Genomic DNA, 18170 nt, shown 5'->3' with positions numbered 1-18170 from the left:
AGAAAACATGCTGCTGAGCACTTGGCCAAAAAAATAAAAATAAAAAAGCCAAGCAAGCAGAATGCTAGACAGCCAATTAAACTTCTTTTTCCCAGAAAGCTACTCACTTCTAAAACAATCAATCAGCAAGAAGCTGTTCCTATTTACAAGCACTGCCAAAGCTGACTGGATCTGTAGATCCCTGGGATACAGATAATGAAAGCACATTCCCCCCCCCCTCCATTTTTTCCCATAGCAACTTTGTTACTTACAGAGCAATCCTAAATCCGGCAGAATGATGGCTAAGGGGCTGTTATGAGATCTATGAGTGCTGCTCTGCCACTGGACAGGGAGACCAGATCTCTGGTAAGTTAGAGAAAACAGGGTGGGTGGGCTAAACAGCTTTGCTAGTGCAAGAACTTTGGGCTGCGTATGGTATTTCCTCTCCCTCTCTTCTGTTTGTGTGCCCCCTAACTCTGTTTCAAATGGTTAGGGGGGGATCCAGACCATATTTAATGGGCACAAAACTTCAGGGTATATGAATCTGAATGGTTCTCCTCCACAACATGGATCACTGCTCCCAATTAAGTCAGGCTCAACACCCACCTTCCATTCCATTACAAACTACAGGCTTGGGTTTCTCAACAGGCCCTGCAATATATATTTTCTCTTTTTCCATAAGCTTTGGATTTCAATTTTTGTTTTTGCTTACTGGATAAGTTCAACTCTGCTCACTACTCTGATCTTTTAGGCAGTCCCAATAAAGGCATCATCTACTGTTGCTCTGATATGTGTTTTCCCTAATGAGCCAGTGTGATTTTTCTGCTCCTAACAGTATTAACTGTATCATGATATATTATTATTATTATTATTATTATTATTATTATTATTATTATTATTGTCTTTCAGCCCATCCTAACACCATTCAGATGCTGCTGAGCTAGGGTTAGTGGGATTTGTTGTTCAGGAACATCTGGTCAGCCAAAGGTTCCCTATTCCTGCTCTAGTCTTCCCTTCCCTTCCCTTCCCTTCCCTTCCCTTCCCTTCTCTATCCTTTTATTTCCTGACAGCAGAATACCTCATTTTCTAAAAATATATTTACAGGAAAGGAAGAATGACCCAGAGATACTATATACTGGATTGCTTTTTATATAGATTGAAAAGGGTTGCATGGGAGAAGTAATGTGAGCATTCATTCCAATTGTAAGCTAAAATCAAAGCACTAAAAGGCCAAGCTGCAGTTACAATTCATGCACCCAGTCTATAAAGGCAGGTTTCAAGGAGACTTTTGCAACAGCAGTCTGATTTTCGGAACCACTTCACTTGTTACAAAATACCTTTGAATCTGTGTAGGAAACAATGTGCAACTCATGTGCAATGGTCACACATGTTGCTTTTCTTAAGAACACAGGGATCTTCCCGATATGAAGTCAGACCACTGGGTCCACTTAGCCCAGTATTGACCTTGTTTGCACATAACACTATGCCAAAGTTAACATTAACCACAGTTAAAACTGAGGCATCAAGCAGATGGTCACTTAAACTGTGGCTTATTACATGCCCTTTCCCCATTAAAGGAGACGCAAGCCAAGAAGAACCGCTCTTCACTCACAGCGCTAATGCTTTGGGGTAATGACAGCTCATTAACCATAGTTAAGAACCCACAGTCCAAGTTCACAAATAATGCTAAGCTATGGTGGATGTTAACTAATGTTTTGTGAGCCAGCCATAACATGTGGTTAATGAGTGAGCTTTGGTCATAGTTAATAAACCATAGTTAAGCTGCTTGGCCTGGGTTCACATTAATGCTAGCCCATCATTTAAGAAACCACATATTAATAAACCTCGGCTCAGCTTTATGTGCGGACAAAACAATTCTCTATGTAGACCGGCAATAGCTCGCCAGGGTTTCAGAGATGCTTGGGGTTCAACCTGGAATCTTCTTCATGTAAAGCAGACACTCTACCACTGAGCTGTGGCCCAAGCTATGGTCCAAAAATGTTTTCCTCACTTTTTGTGCACAAACCAGAAAACTATTATTCCACTTTCGCTGCAAAAGTCACTGGACACTTACAGTGAAGCAGTCCTTGCACTTGAACAGACAGACAGCAGACATGATAAAAATTCTTTTCTGAAAAGAAACACTGGGGAAAATCTGCAATTCATAATTCTGATTTTTGCTCTTTCCAAAATTCCCTGCGTTGCTCTGAAAGGGCACGTGTCTGTGGTCAAAAGCATATCTTATCAGAGGCTTATTTGTCCCTGCATGCTTCATTACATTCTCACAAAAGACCAACTTGCAAACTGCAGGCAGTTTCAAAGAAACATGTTTCAAAAGGAAACTTGCAGCAGGCTTGTATGAATCTTTTGTTTCCTGTGCCAAGATAACCTTTCCCCACAGCTTCCTATCTTTACAACAACTCTTCCTGCCCCCAGGCTCCCCATCTCAGGCTTTGTATCCTGGGACAAGTGGAACTGTTGTCTGCTTGGATGAGAAAGGTTCCTTTGCCTTTCCAAGAATGAAGGCCATCTGTTTCTGGAAAAATGACAGGTTCCCCTTTTGGACCTCATTCTTGCACACTATCCTTAGAATCATAGAATTGTAGTGTTGGAAGGGACCCTGAGGACCATCTACTCCATGGGTAGGCAAACTAAGGCCTGGGGGCCGGATTCAGCCCAATCGCCTTCTAAATCCAGCCCACAGACAGTCCAGGAATCAGCGTGTTCTATATGAGTAGAATGTGTGCTTTTATTTAAAATGCATCTCTGGGTTATTTGTGGGGCCTGCCTGGTGTTTTTACATGAGCAGAATGTGTGCTTTTATTTAAAATGCATCTCTGGGTTATTTGTGGGGCATAGGAATTCGTTCATTATTATTTTTTCAAAATATAGTCTGGCCCCCCACAAGGTCTGAGGGACAGTGGACTGGCCGCATGCTGAAAAGGTTTGCTGACCCCTGATCTAGTCCAATCCCCCGTAACGCAGGAAAATGCAGCTGTGGGGCTCAAACCTGTAACCTTCATGTTATCAGCACCATGCTCTAACCAACTGAGCCATGCAATCCTTGCTCCAAAAGTACAATAATGGGGGCAGTTCTTTCCTAGGAACTCACTTAACAGCACTACTGCACTACAGAATCCAACTATGTGAACTAGTTTTTGGCATGCATTGATTCTGTAATATTGAAGCCTATTCCCGAGGCATATTTTCTTGATCTGCTACTGCATGTAGAAAATGACTAACATATCACTTTGAAGTTCTGAGAAATCTAAAGTGCATGAGAACTAGTTTGGGTGTGATGGAAAGAAAAAGAAGCAAAAAACCACAGACTGGTGGCATCTAAAAATGTAAATACATTTGTTTCTCAGTTGGTAAGAAATGTATTATTATTATTATTATTATTATTATTATAATACACTACTGCTATGAGATTTCTGTCAATCAGGTTTATGTTTTGGGGGTTTTTTTAAGGCACCATCATCTCGTTTTCAACTGGGAAATTGTGGAGGTTATGTAAAATTTGCATAACAGTTATGAAAGAAGGGATAATCTTTAAAGCATATGGAAAAATGGACAGTGTCACTTGCTTTGGCGTTCACACAAAGGAAGAGAAAAAGGAGATGGCACAATTGTAACATGAGAATCTCATGAAAAGTAAAGCTGATTAACATGAAGCAATCAAATACATTTCCACGAGTATAAAAGAAACTATGGCAATCCTATATCCAGTGGCCTGGTAGCAAATCACATTGAACTAAACGACCCTTCCTTCTGAGCAAACAAGGGTAGGATTGCACTGTAAATGACAGTCAGCCATGCTACATTGACAACTATTTAAAGAACAAATAATTTTAAAAAGGACTGATTAAGTGGAAACCCATGAAACAAGCTTGCCTTTTTCTTTTCCTTTTTTGCACCTTTCTGCACCTACTTTGCTTTCCAACACATACCACTCTTTTTACACACAGACATCTCATACTCCCAACACTCAAACCTAAACTATACTTGAAGTTAAATGTGCTTTTCCACCTAACTTGCAACATGTTGTTGTTTTTTTCATGCAACTTGCATTGCCAGTGTGCTTGTGTGAGATAACTAATCAGAGCAGGCAATCCTTCCTAGCCTGCTGAAAACTTCTGTTTTGAAGGTGCAGTTGGCATTGGAGGAGATCCTCCATTGGCATCTGTGTGGCGATTCTCCGTCCCTGCAAGCTAACAGCACTTTCAGAGGACGGATTTTAATCAAGACTGAAACAAGGCCAAAATAGGTTAAATTCCCCTTCTGTTCTTGCCCTGATACAAGCTGGTACAATATTCATTTTTTTAAAACCCCTGCCTGATAAGTAGCTGAAATGTTCAAGTCAAGGGTGAAATCCAACAGTGTACCATAGCCTTTAGGATTGGGAACTGGGGTGGTAGTAAGAGCTTCTCACTGTGCTCAATCTATACCTGCAGTTGGAAGTTCTGCCTTTCTCCTGTAACATGCAAGCGCGGTTTAAGTGGTGGACTTAGAATGTGCCTACAGTGGTACCTCGGGTTACAGATGCTTCAGGTTACAGACTCCGCTAACGCGGGTGGTCCTGTGGGTTAAACCACAGAGCCAAGGACCTGCCGATCAGAAGGTCGGCAGTGCAAGCAGATAAATGCAAGTGCAAGTAGATAAATAGGTACCGCTCTGGCGGGAAGGTAAACGGCGTTTCCGTGCGCTGCTCTGGTTTGCCAGAAGCGGCTTAGTCATGCTGGCCACATGACCCTGAAGCTGTATGCCAGCTCCCTCAGCCAATAAAACGAGATGAGACCACAACCCCAGAGTTGGTCATGACTGGACCTAATGGTCAGGGGTCCCTTTACCTTTACCTTACAGTGGTACCTCAGGTTACAGACGCTTCAGGTTACAGACTCCACTAACCCAGAAATAGTACCTTGGGTTAAGAACTTTGCTTCAGGATGAGAAAAGAAATTGTGTGGGGGCAGTGAGAGGCCCCATTAGCTAAAGTGGTACCTCAGGTTAAGAACAGTTTCAGGTTAAGAAAGGACCTCTAGAACAAATTAAGTTCTTAACCTGAGGTACCCCTGTATTTCTTTCTTCAAATCACCTTCCATAGAAACACAAGAACAGTCTGTTGGATCAGGTCAATGGTCCACCTATTCCAGCATCCTGTTCTCACAGTGGCCAACCAAATGCCTGTGGGAAACCAGGGAGCAGAACAGGAGCTTGAGAGCACTCTTGCCTCTCATGGTTTCCAGCAACTAGCATTCAGAAGCATTGCGGCCTTCAGATGAGGAGGCAAGAGCATCAGCACCATGGCTAGTAGCCATCCATAGCCCTCTCCTCCTCCATGAATTCACCTGGTCCTCTTTTAAAGCCATCCAAGTTGGTTGCCACCACTGCCTCCTGGGGGAGCGAGTGCCTTAATCTGACTATGCACTGCAGGAAGAAGTACTTTCTTTCATCTGCCCTAAATCTTCCAACATCCAGCTTGACTGGATGTCCCCGAGTTCTATCAACTTTCTCCATGCCATGCATAATTTTATAATCTTCCATCATGCTGCCTCTTGTTTGCCTTTTCTCTAAATTAAAAAGTTCCAAAGGCTGCAACCTTTCCTCATAGGGAAGTCGCTCCATCCCCTTGATCACTTTTTTGGCCCTTTTCTGAACATTTTCCAACTCTACAATATCCTGTTTGAGGTGAGGCGACCAGAACAGTACAAAGTACAGTCGTACCTTCGTTTTCAAACAGCTTAGTTCTTGAAGGTTTTGGCTCCCGAACGCAGCAAACCCAGAAGTGACTGTTTCGGTTTGCAAACTATTTTTGAAAGCCGAATGTCCAATGGGGCTTCAGCGTCTTCTGACTGGCTTCCTGCAGCCAATCAGAAGCCGTGTTTTGGTTTCCGAACATTTTGGAAGTGGAACAGACTTCTGGAACAGATACCGTTCAACTTCCAAGGTACGACTGTACTCTTAATTGTGGTCACACCATAGATTTGTCTAACAGCATTATGGTAATATCGTACATAGCATGTCTTCCTTTCAGCCATCTATATAACCCCGAAGTTTTGCACCATATGCAGAGTAACTAAGCTTAGTCACATGTTTGTCTCAATGCCACCAGCTACAACCACATCCTGGTTCTTAACTGTAGTTCAGTTCAATTATAAAAGGCTTCTAAAGTTTTTAACACAAAAAATAATAATAACAAGAAAGGGATTTTCATGTTATGCTTGCATAAACATGTGTTCCGGCACTATAAAGAAATGGGAGAAATGTCTCGCCTTTAAAATGGACAGCCTGCCATGCTAAATTAAATATGCTTTTAACACCACTGATTTCAATGAAATTAAGCACACTGTAGTCTGTGTTTCAATTATAACATATCTCCAGCTGACACCAGTTTCAACAGTGTCACTTTACAAGCTCAGGCATATAACCTACTAGCATTACCTCTTTAGGATTATAGCTCAGTAACACAGGAAGGTATCTTTTTATTTTTAAGAAATGCTCTCTCTATTGAGCGTCTAGTTTTTCTGGAAAAGCTTGGTTTAAAAAATAAATAAAAGCTAAAATTCCAATGTAATCGTAAGACTCTGAGAGCGGAAAGGCTAAGGAAAACATCAAAAGGTCACAAGACATGGAATACCATCACGAGATAAGTCACGCAGTCCATTTTATTTTCCAGCATAGCCTTGTAGCCTTCGAAAATTCAAAGCCTGCAGTCCTGCGGAAGCATGAGAGCCCCGTAAAGAAAAATAAACAGGGGCAAGTGAACAGCAGCATGTCACAGGTATTAGGTTTGCTAACAACTGTGAGTCAACAATAAGGTGGAAGAGAAAGGAAGGGCTCTGTTCATTCATCCATCTCAAAACTGAGCCCTACCTCTCTATGTCGTACAGAAGGGACTCATAAGAACATACTAGCCATAACAACTATGCTCTGCCTCCACAGCTGGAAGTAGCAATACTTCTGAATACCAGTTGCTGGAAACCATAGGAAGGAGAGGAGTTTTGTGCTCATATCCTGCCTGCTAGTTTCCCACAGACATCTGATCAACCACTGTGAAAATAGGATGCTGGACTAGATGGGCCACTGGCCTGTTCCATGAGGCTCTGCTGGAAGAAAAATCTGCTGGATCAGGCCAATAGCCCATCTAGTTTAGCATCCTGTTCTCACAGTGGCCAACCACATGTCTGTGGGAAACTCGCAAGCAGGACCTGAGCACAACAGCACATGCCATTACCAGCAGCTGGTCTCCTAAAGCCTATTGCCTCTGACTCAGGCAGTAGAACATAGCCATCTAGGTTGGTAGACATGGATATTCTTATCCTCCATGAGGTCTCACAACCCTGCCCCTTCACACCACTGGCATGCCAGCTTACAGCTAATAACTGTCTCCCACAATACCACTCTTTACCTTGAACGGACCTGCTTAGGAAGCCTGACTCAAGAGTATAAGCACTTCCAGTCTTCAAAAGGCAGGCATCTTCAAACCTTTTAGACCCAGAACCCATGTTTAATTGGCAGACCCATTTCTCAATCTTTTACTACATCTTCATATGATGGTAGTGATCCTTCTGCGACCCACCTTGGGTCATGCCACAACCCACTGATGCGTCCCCACACGCCACTTGAGAACCAGTGCCATAAGGCATATTAATGGGAAAGACTTCAAGTAATTAATTCTTGGACCAGCAGCTCTATGAAACATTTCTAGTTGCTGTTACACCTCATTCTCATAACTGCTTGCCTCTTATCAAAAGGCAATTACTCCACAAACTGCAGGAGGTAAGCTTCCCCAACAGTTAGCAAATGCCTGCCCCATTGCCCTTCTTTGAGGCTGTACAGGCAGCCCTCAGCGTACACGGGGATTATATTCTGGAGATAGCAGATAAAGCCAAAATAATGTATAGTCAAAATGCATTAGGTTCCAAGATGGGTGGGATTGCCAAAGTCTTTTTTCACAGATGCCTGACCTCTTTGACAGAAAAAATAATTGACAAGCACATAAAGCTGAACGTCCACAAGTTAAAAGCATACAAGTTGCAAGTTACCTGAATATTGCATCTCAGAATACTGAGGGGACCGCCTTCTGCAACACTGGCTGGCTTCCCATTGGCTGCAGGAAGCTCCTGCAGCCAATGGGAAGCTGCACACGCCTCCTCCGCAGAAATAGCGTTTGCACGTGCATGCGCATACGCGCACTCCAGCCCACCGCAGCATCTGCGGGATCGTGAACTGGCCCAAGCCACAAAAACTCTGCTGACCCCTGAGAAAGATAATTTGTGTGTGAGGGGAGCTAACTGGTTAGCAGATACTTCTTACTGGATTAACCTTTAGTGCTGAAAGACAAGGAAAGTTTCTGGATCTGCAGCCAGTGTTAGAAACTGAGATATGAAAGCTAGGAGTTAAACGGCACCTTAAACCTAGGTTATGGGCACAACAACAGAATGTCTAGGCATACTTTTTAAATAACAAGAATACAAAGCTGAAAATGAATGAACTGCAGCTAAAATATTATGTTCATCTTTCACATGGTCTAGTCCTTACCCTTCCCACCCCCCTAATATCCTTAGGAGGGTCTCTTCTCTAGTCTTCAGAGAGTAGCTGGAAGTGGGGAAGCAAAAAAAAGGTCCTCCTTTCCTTCCACTCTGAGTTTTAATCAGAAATCTTAGGTGCAGGACTGCTCCCAGAGGTCAAAAACTGCTTGCGCTTATGAAATGCCCTGTTGCAAAATGCGCCTAGAACAACGGGAATTTTGAACACTGTCTGCAGCTTGAAAATTTGCTACCTTTTCAGCTCTGAAAATACTTTTTTTTTTTTACAGGTTCTGCAGCCCTATTGCAGTCCATTGATGTACATCAGAGAAGGGTGAGTTAATGTGATGATTCCCACACTACACACACAGTGTTTAGGACCCACCCTACCAATGTGAAAACTCCAATTCTGAATTTGTTCTTACTAATTCTGAAGGTACATCAGGTTTAAGGACTTGTTTGTTTTGTTCTGTTCCTTCTACTCTTTTATTCTCTTTCAGAGAAATCAAAGATATATAAATTGTTAAAATAAATAAATGCTAGTAGGGTTAAGAGTGAGGTCTGCAAAGGCAGAACCAAGGGAAAGCTAGGATCCAATGGGAGGCAACTGATTAAGAAGGGGAGGAAACCCTGCAAAAGGACAGAGTTCACTCCTCTGCCCTCATTTCTCATCTAACTGCCTTCAGCTCCCACTCACTAATGCCTTAGGATTACATCCTTAAATCTCTCATTGGCTTCAGCCAGCATGCCAAACTCTCCATACCACTATACGTCAAGCAGGGAATACAAATCCATAAATGTCAGCTTGTATAGCACATGAACTTCCTTTCCAAAAGAACAAACATCTCTTTGTAATCAGAGGTAATGATTGGAAGAGTTGTCTACGATACAGTTTTCCTTTGCACTAAGGACAGGACTGCGTATTCTGAAGAAATGAAGAAAATGAACCTAAAAAACCAAATTCTATGTCCTTGGATAGATTGTCTGAACTTGCATAATTCTCCTGCTTCTAATAGATATCAGTGAAGGAAAGTGGGGGTGTTGGAAACTAAAGCTTTAGATCCTGGACATTGGAAATTCTACTAACAGCAAAATCCTATGTATGTTTACTCAACAAGGTCTCTACAGTTTTCAGCCAAGCCCCTGGCTGACTGACTACTGACTACTACAGACACTGCCTAGTGTGCACACTTGTGACCTGCATCTTTGTTACATACGTAAGGTCTGGAAACTTGCTTTTTTAAGAAGAAGGGCAAGGAGGAGGATCTCAGATACTGAGTTCCATATACAGGTAACCAACCATGAGCTTTTGTGGCTCTAGGGCTCTTAGTAGACCACTGGCTTAATATGAGTCAACAGTGTGATGCAGCAGCAAAAAAAGGTCATGCTATTCTAGGCTGCAACCACAGACGTATAGATAGTGTCTAGATCAAGGGAAATAATAATACCACTCTATTCTGCCTTGCTCAGACCATACCTGGAGTACTGTATCCAGTTCTGGACACCACAGTTTATGGAGGATATTGTGCAGATGAATAATAATAATAATTTATTATTTGTACCCCACCCATCTGACTGGGTTTCCTCAGCCACTGTGGGCAGCTTTCAACAAAGATTAAAATACATTAAAATGTCACACATTAAAAACTTCCCTAAGCAGGGCTGTCTTCAGAAGGTGACAAATATGATAAAGGGCCTGGGAACCAAATGTTATAAGGGTTTGAGGTAACTGGGTATATATTTAGCTTGGAGAAGAGGAGACTAAGAGGATATATGATAGCCATCTTCAAATATCTGAAGGGCTGTCACATGGAAGGTGGAGCAAGCTTGTTTTCTCTTGCTCCAAAGTTAGGACCTGCACCAATGGATTCAAGTTACAAGAAAGGAGGAGATTTTGACTAAACACCAGAAAGAACTTCCTGAAAGTAAGAGCAGTTTGATGGTGGAACATGAGGTTATGGACTCTGCTTCCTTGGAGGCTTTTAAGCGGAGATTGGATGGCCATCTGTCATGGATGCTTTAGTTGAGATTCTTGCACTGCAGGGATTGGGACTAAATGACCCTTGGAGTCCCTTCCAGCTTTACAGTTCTACAATTCTATTATTCATACTGTCTTTACAACAGTTTCATTTAGTGTGCCTCTCCCTCTGACTTCCTACTGTCTATTTTTGTCCTGTTTCAGCCATTTCAGTATTTGACTCACTACTCTGCTCACACATTTAACTTTCTGTTTCCTTCTGCTTCCTGATAAAGATCTAAACAGGACTGTGTGCCTTCCAGTGTTTGCTTTAGAAGATTTATATGCCCCTGCCTTTTAAATCCAAGAACAGTGTCACATTGTATAATAAAATAATACTGTGATTATAAAAATGCAAACACCATAAATCATGAAAACATCTAAACCCATAGCTATCTAACAGCAGTAAAAGGACTTTGCTTTATACAAGGACACAAGAAATAAATGGTTGCTAATTTATGGGTTGACATGGTCACACCTGCAATGCAGCCTTGACCAAGGTAAGCAACAATTCCTTACCATCTATCAGCTTACCAGAGCTATTACTCAATCTGCCCATGCAACCTCATGTAGCTGGTGGGCTAATAATTTTTTAGGCATTTGCAAAGCTACTACCAACGGAGCAGCAATGGGACAGATTACATCCTACAACTCACAAGGGTACTTTCTTAGACAGTTGCAATTTCAAAGGAAGAAATGGCTGGAGGCAACTGACAAAAGCAAAAGGTAAGGGTTGAGACCTACCTCATAGATGCTCTTTCTCAGCAGTTTAACAGCCATGCCTGCTCTTGGTGTTCCAAGGAGTTGCTCATACAAGGGTTTTTGCTGGACAAGTATATACTGGACAATCTACCACTGAGCTCCCCACCAGGTTAAGTAGTGGAGGAATGAGGTTCCTGGCTCAGACCAGATTACATATGGACTACTCCACTGCTTGCACAGGTTACAGTAACCTGCACTGCACTGTTACTTTGTTGAGCTGATCAGTGCTCTTCGGAGTAAAATTGTGCCACTACATGCTACTATTCTCTCATTCAGGGTGAGGTCAAGTGCTGTAAGAGAGGAAAGCAAAAACTCTCTTGAAGAAAGTTTGAGTCCCTTTCCTGAACAAGTTCCTCTCCGGCCACCAACTCAAAGCCATGCTCTCTCCAAATTGCTTTCCTCCCTGCAGGGAGAAAGATGCTCCCCCACATAGGTTAAAAACAAGCAGCTTGGGGAGGGGAGTGATTTTGAGATGCAAGGCAAACGTGGAACCTACAATTAAGTAGCCTCTCCCTTCCTGCTTTACTTCAGTTAAGATTTGTAGCCTACGTAGGATCCTTTTGCTTTAAAAGAAAATGCAGAGAAAAGGAGCATGGAACTCCTTCAAATGTCTAGATCAGTGCTTAAGTGGATTACAGGGAAAAAGCACTCTGAACACATGCTAGTATGCGTGGTATATACGGTATGTTCCCAAGCCTGCATTTTTAGAGTGACTAGTGCACACTCAAAGCCATCTTTTCCACACCTCTGAACTCCCCAACGATTGGCTCTTTTCTGTTCCTGAACAGACCAAGACTATAGGTAAAGGTAAAGGTACCCCTGCCCGTACGGGCCAGTCTTGACAGACTCTGGGGTTGTGCGCCCATCTCACTTAAGAGGCCAGGGGCCAGCGCTGTCCGGAGACACTTCCGGGTCACGTGGCCAGCGTGACAAGCTGCATCTGGCGAGCCAGCACAGCACACGGAACGCCGTTTACCTTCCCGCTGGTAAGCGGTCCCTATTTATCTACTTGCACCCGGAGGTGCTTTCGAACTGCTAGGTTGGCAGGCGCTGGGACCGAGCAGTGGGAGCGCACCCCGCCGCAGGGATTCGAACCGCCGACCTTTCGATCGGCAAGTCCTAGGCGCTGAGGCTTTAACCCACAGCGCCACCTGCGTCCCATGACCAAGACTATAGGATGTCCCTATTTTCATTGGAGAAATGTGGGAGGGGATGTCCCTACTGTCACTGGATAAATGTTAGAGGGTATTCTTTCAGGGCTGCTCTGCTTATTGCTTGCCAAGGAAATCGAGAATAACCACTGGATAATGCATTCCAGGCCTTGATTCCAAACTCTGCCCCGGACGAGGTGTACCTTTTACTCAAGCTGTGATATACATCAACAGCTTTACATCAGCTTAGTGTATTTTCCCCTCAATGAAGGTTACAGATGTTGCCCTAAGGCTATGTATTCATAGTGCATGATGTCACAGTAAGCAAGTTAAGCACTATTAACTTGAGTAGGAGTGGGAAAGCTGGTTATTTATCCCTTGTACTTCTGAAAAATTTCTTGAGCACAAGTATGTCCAGCCTCAGTGCTATGTGTGCACTTCAGTGTTCCTAAAATGTGGACTGAGGTCTGTCCTCAAACCAAAATTTTAAAATAAAAGCTTTTAAATATAAAATTGTATAGAAAACATGCAACAATTACTCATTTCCCCAGAAGTATATTCCATCATTTCTCCCAGAAGTGGCTTGAGGGGAAGAATAAATCTTTATCTATAAAAAGTGTATTTATAAAATTAATTTTGACAGGATATTTTTAACCTGTTGCTGTTCATAACTTAGAACCTAAAATTAGTGTTGGAGGGCCTGGATAATTTTTTTGCAGATTAGTTCCAAATACAGGGCTTATACCAGTGCTCAAAATTCCCTTGACACCAGGTGAATTTGCAACTAGCATGGGTCCAATTGCGACCATGTGGAGAACTCTGAATGCCAGGTTGATGACTGACATCTCCATCTAGCTGGCCCCTCCAGTTTTCTTAATGAAGTAAGCAGAAGAGCTCAGTTATTGCATTTATATCCCATCTTTTCCCCCAAGGAGTACATGGTTCCCCCTCTCCGCAGTTAATCCGTATAATGACCCTGTGAGGTAGATTAAGAGGCTGTGACTGGCCCAAGGTCACCCAGTGAGCTTCATGGCTTGAGTGGGGATTTGAACCCTGTTATCTCACAGGTCTTATGGGGCAGATATATAAATTAAGTAGGTAAAGATATAAGGAGAAAGCTTGAATTTGTTTTATTTGATGTGTTGTAAACCACTTTGGCATTTTTTCTTTAAAATAAAGAGTGGCATAAAAATCAAATAAATACTAATAATAACAACAGTAAATCTCATTGAGAAAAAGGTGCCTAGACATTGCATTGCAGTGACTGTAAACTAGGTTTAAGCTGCCATTTGGCGATTAGCTTATATATCTGAGTTTGTAACACTGGTTTATACTCTTCTAACATGGATTAGAATTGCAAATGTACGTTTAATTCCCCCTCCCCCACTTAAATTTTAGATCTTCAAAAGGAAGGAGGAGGCATTCTGCACAACACTGCTGCAGAGATGCACTTCAACTTAATCACTCTCCCTACAAAATCCTGCCTGAAATGTTCTAAGACAGTGATATCCAACAGGTAGATTGTGATCCGCTCAACAATCATTGCTTCATAAAAAAAAGTTCAGCAACAACTTTGGCTCCCTAAAAAAAAGCTCAGCAACCTTGGTAGATCACTGCCAGTTTTTTTATAGCGGGAGTAGATCTCAAGTCTCTTGAAAGTTGGACATGCCTGTTCTAAGAGGAATCCCATATCCAAAAGTAAATGACAACAAATCATACGCAGAGGAGAAGTTAATATTACAAACCCCAAAACACGGCTAAGCATGCTAAGAGGTAACACATCTCCAAAGGATGTGGGGAAATTATATAAAAGCAAATCAAGTGCACTGGAGAATTACATTACAAATCCATCTGTTTTAAATGGGACTTCTAATCAAATCAGCTTTATCTTCTCTTTTTTCCCCCAATAGCCTAAAAATAAAACAGGCTGTCAGTTTTTCTAAAAACAGACATGGATCTCTAGCTGGGGATTTCCCCAAAGAATGGTCCAAGAACCACAGAATCAACCTGAGAACCACAACAAAATATTTTCCATCGCTCTATAGCCCGTGTTTCCTTGCCTTTTCAATAAATTTCCTTCATGTGCAAAAACCAAAACTAAAACCTAAAATAAAAATGGGACACATCCAGAGACAAAAGCCTTTAGAAGCAAACTGTGATGAACATGTAAAGCAAGCATGTTTGAGCAACTTTGTCCAGTTTGCCTAGTTTGCATTGCAATCTGACAGACATTTCTTAGTAGTAAGCACCATTACAATCAGTGGGACTTGGAAGTAAATATGTTCAGGGGTGGACTACACTGTCTATAAACAGGTCTTATGATTACCGTGCAGCAAGCAGCAAAGGGAAGCCACAGCTTGAAACAGTAAACAACAATTTTGACAACCAAATAACCATTTCTCTCATGCCCATTTACAGTGTCCAAATTTCACTCTGTCCCATAGAGATTCTTAAACACATGCACTTACAGAATTTGCTATTCCAGATTCCAGAACCTTTAATTCATCCATGTTGGTCTGGTCCAACTGCATTTACACACAAGTCTATTCCATTTTCACAATGTTCCCCTAACTGTCATTTTTGCACATTCTATTTGAACTTCCACCCTTCCGGAAACACAGCAGAATATAGCACCCATTTCTGCATTATTTGCAAATGAAGTCTAGAAGGAAATAACACAGAAATGAGAGCTAAACTTGTGCTATATTCTGCTACATTTCCAGAAATGGCTTTTATGACACCTAAAAGTTCAAATACAATGCTGAAATTAGCATTTAAGGGACAGTTGGGATAAGGGAATTAACTGCTGTGTGAATACAGCCTCAAAATGATTTTCATTTAGCTTTCAAGAAAATGGACCAGAGATGAGTACATACACAAAGTATAGATAATGTGTAATGTTCAGTGGATTTAAGCTTGCTGATTTCAATGGATCTAGTCTTGAGTATACATTGGTTGGATATCACCCAAGTATATTTATGGTTGATATTGGTTGTAAAACATAAAGGCAATTAACATCACTAGGGCCAAAGTCTTGACCTCAATAAAATTCAGAATTTTACCATTTGGGAAGTCTGGATTTGTGGAAAGACAAATGTTTGTAGAGAGTGGGAATGGTACAATATAGTTAAACCTTTTGGCTGCACACATAAACCAACACATAATAGGCGCAAGGTACTTGGGGGAAAAAGTCACAAGAGGTGAAGGCTGCTCTTGTTTAAACTTGCCTAACTTTCACCGTGGAAAAAAAATCAAAGGGCCCAGACATCTCTTTAAACTGTTTGCGCAGACTCACCTCACCAGGACCAAAACCGAATAAATGTTTTTAAGAGCGTAGGAAGAAAAGTGAGACAGAGAAAATTATAAGCCACAACGATTGAGGGGGCGGGCTAGTGAGGGAAGGGAAGACTGGGCCACCACTGCCTGTCTGCATTTAACCTTTTCAAGGAGCGATGCTGCTGCTGCTGCTGCTGCTGCTGCTGCTGCTGCTGCTGCAGCCGCTCTCTACCACGTCGGCCCTTTTCGGCTGCTTGCTGACAGCACCGAGAGGGAGGAAGTCACGCCTCTCAGCAGATCTCGTTTCACTCCGAGGCCTTAAACTTTTCGCCTTTTTTCCTGGAAGCACGGGAGGCAGGAGGGACAGGGAGGCATGGAAACCGGGAAAGGTTTTCCCTCCGGCTTTGAAAAAGCACGAGGAGAGAAGCCCCGAGATCTGTGATCGCTGCAGGATTCCTCCCCAGGAAAGCGCGGGCTGCGTCTCTCGCCGATGCGAGGGGAAGTTTGAAAGGAAGAAAGCGCTTTCTCCGTCTGCCTCGCTCCCAAACTGTACGCCACATTGGGAGGGGGGAGGTCGGGGAGAGACAAAGGCAGGACCCCGAAACCCGCGCGGATGCCCGGGGGGGCACTTTTCTCGCGCGTCCTAAAAAGTTTGACACCGCAGCGCCAAGCTCCTCTCGAAACCCGCCGCGCCTCGTGCAGCCACGCGCTGCCTCGCTCCAAGCCTGAGGTGGGAAAGCCTTCAAGGCTTGCAGGACATACCCACTTTCCCTTTGCCTTCGTACGCAGAGATCCCGCCCCCCCCCCCCCCAGCTACATCCAGGTGGGAAAGAAATAACCCGCTCCACGTGAGCCCAGGGATTTGCGCGGAGTGTCGCCCTTGGTACCAGCAATCCTTCCGCACAAAGCCTTGCATCCCACCCCCATTTCTGCAACAGACTGGAGCGCAGAGAGAAGAAGGGTCGCCTCGCAAGCGACCTCGTTCAACTCGCCCAGGCTGGCCCCTTTCCTCCCTCAGAGGTGGGGAAGGCGCCAGCGTCCTAACAGCCAGGCAGCTGCGGAGATCTTGGCAGCGTCCGGCGGCCCCTCCTCTCCACAGACGTTCGCTTTTCCTTACCGCGCCCGGCGGGCTGCTGCTCTTTCGCTAACCTCCAGCGTGGCTGGAGCCGCTTGCGCTGCAGCGCCGGGGCTTTCCCGCCTTGGGCTCCCAGCAGCCTGTGCTTCCCGGCGGCGGCTCCTTGCTGCCTCACTCTTCGGCCCTCCCGTCGCTCCGGCGGGTCTTTAGCGCGAAGGGACGGAGCCTCATCTGGGCAGGAGGCCGTGGCGGAGAGAGGGAGGAGAGAGACGGACGGACGGTGGGAGGGACGGACGGACGGACAGAGCCTGGAGCTAAGACGGCGCTGCGCCGCGCCTCGGCTGCGAGCAAGAAGTCCGAGAAGGCGAGGGAGTCCGCGGCAGGAGGAGAAAGAGGCTCCGCCCGCTGCAGCCGCCGCCAACGGCCTGCCCACTCGAGGAGAGGGAAGCCCTGCAGGTCGCGGGGCGAGCCCGGCCCCTCCTCCGCGCACAAGGGAAAGTTCAGAGGCTGGCGAGGAGACGGGGCAGCTGGACCAGTCAGCTGCGCTCTAGGGGACGCCGCCCGAGCGAGGTCTCGGAGGGCTTCCGCCTGCCACAAGCCAGCCCCCGATATTGCTGAGTATTGGAGGGGGCCTTGCAGGCCTGGGTGAGCCTGGCCCCCTGCTCCAGGCAGGAAAGCTAGAGCCGGGCTGAGCCTCCCCACCTTGAAGACTCCCAGGAAGGGAAACCTCCTGCGCCAACCTGGTGACTTTATTCGAAGGTTAAAAGGTTAGGGCGCTTTGGGCCGGGAGGACACATTCCCTTAAAGAGGAAGTGGACTCCTAGGGGCCGAGGTCCCTTCGCCCACCCCTACCCCAGTGAAATATTTGAGGCGTCCACCCCCAAAGTTGATGGGCATTGCCATTCAAATAGTGTCCGTGCATCGCGTCTTGTGATTGATTATGCAGAGTAGGGCTTACCTGCCTCCTCCATTTTATTCAGGTTGGCACCCCTGATGGGTGGTGTTTTATTTTTGCTCTTAGCAGACCTCTTGACATTTAATGCACCTAAGGCAGCACGTTCTTTCATTAATTTCAGTGTTTCTGCTTGGGAGTGAACACCTAAGGCCCTCTTTCCTGTGTTGGTAATGTGGTTGTTAGGGCCTGTTTGCTGGCAGCTCTTTCACACGTGTTTTCTGCATGGGGGGCTTCCCACAAGGCAGGAGGAGCTGTTGTTGTTGTTGTTGTGAGGATAGCCCAGAGTTTCCATCTCCTGTTTGGCTTCTGGGAAAGGGGGAAACCAGCACATTGGGAAGAAGTGGATTCTAGACTGGAAGCGAAACATTTCTCTCTTTTTTTACACCAGAGTCCAAACTCCAGCTTCCCTCTCTGTTTGACCTCTCTC

General features: G+C 44.4%; 1 protein-coding gene across 4 annotated transcripts in view; it reads right to left on the bottom strand.

Annotated features, from left to right (window-relative positions):
• Positions 1–17001, bottom strand: part of ST3GAL6 (ST3 beta-galactoside alpha-2,3-sialyltransferase 6) — a 52553-nt gene extending 35552 nt beyond the window's left edge. For 3 of the 4 annotated variants that reach the window (XM_079974059.1, XM_079974061.1, XM_079974062.1), the window contains exon 1: positions 16831–16972. The gene's annotated coding sequence lies outside the window, so the exon portion shown is untranslated. Of the gene's footprint in view, positions 1–16830 lie in introns of all 4 variants that reach the window. The other variant, XM_079974060.1, reaches the window with a different exon arrangement.
• Positions 17002–18170: the final 1169 nt, after the last annotated feature.

The sequence above is a fragment of the Podarcis cretensis genome (assembly GCF_951804945.1).
Source record: "Podarcis cretensis genome assembly, chromosome: 4".
NCBI classification, from domain to species: Eukaryota; Metazoa; Chordata; class Lepidosauria; order Squamata; family Lacertidae; genus Podarcis; species Podarcis cretensis.
Note: the sequence above shows the minus strand (reverse complement) of the source record. Positions and strands in the feature narration are given on the sequence as shown.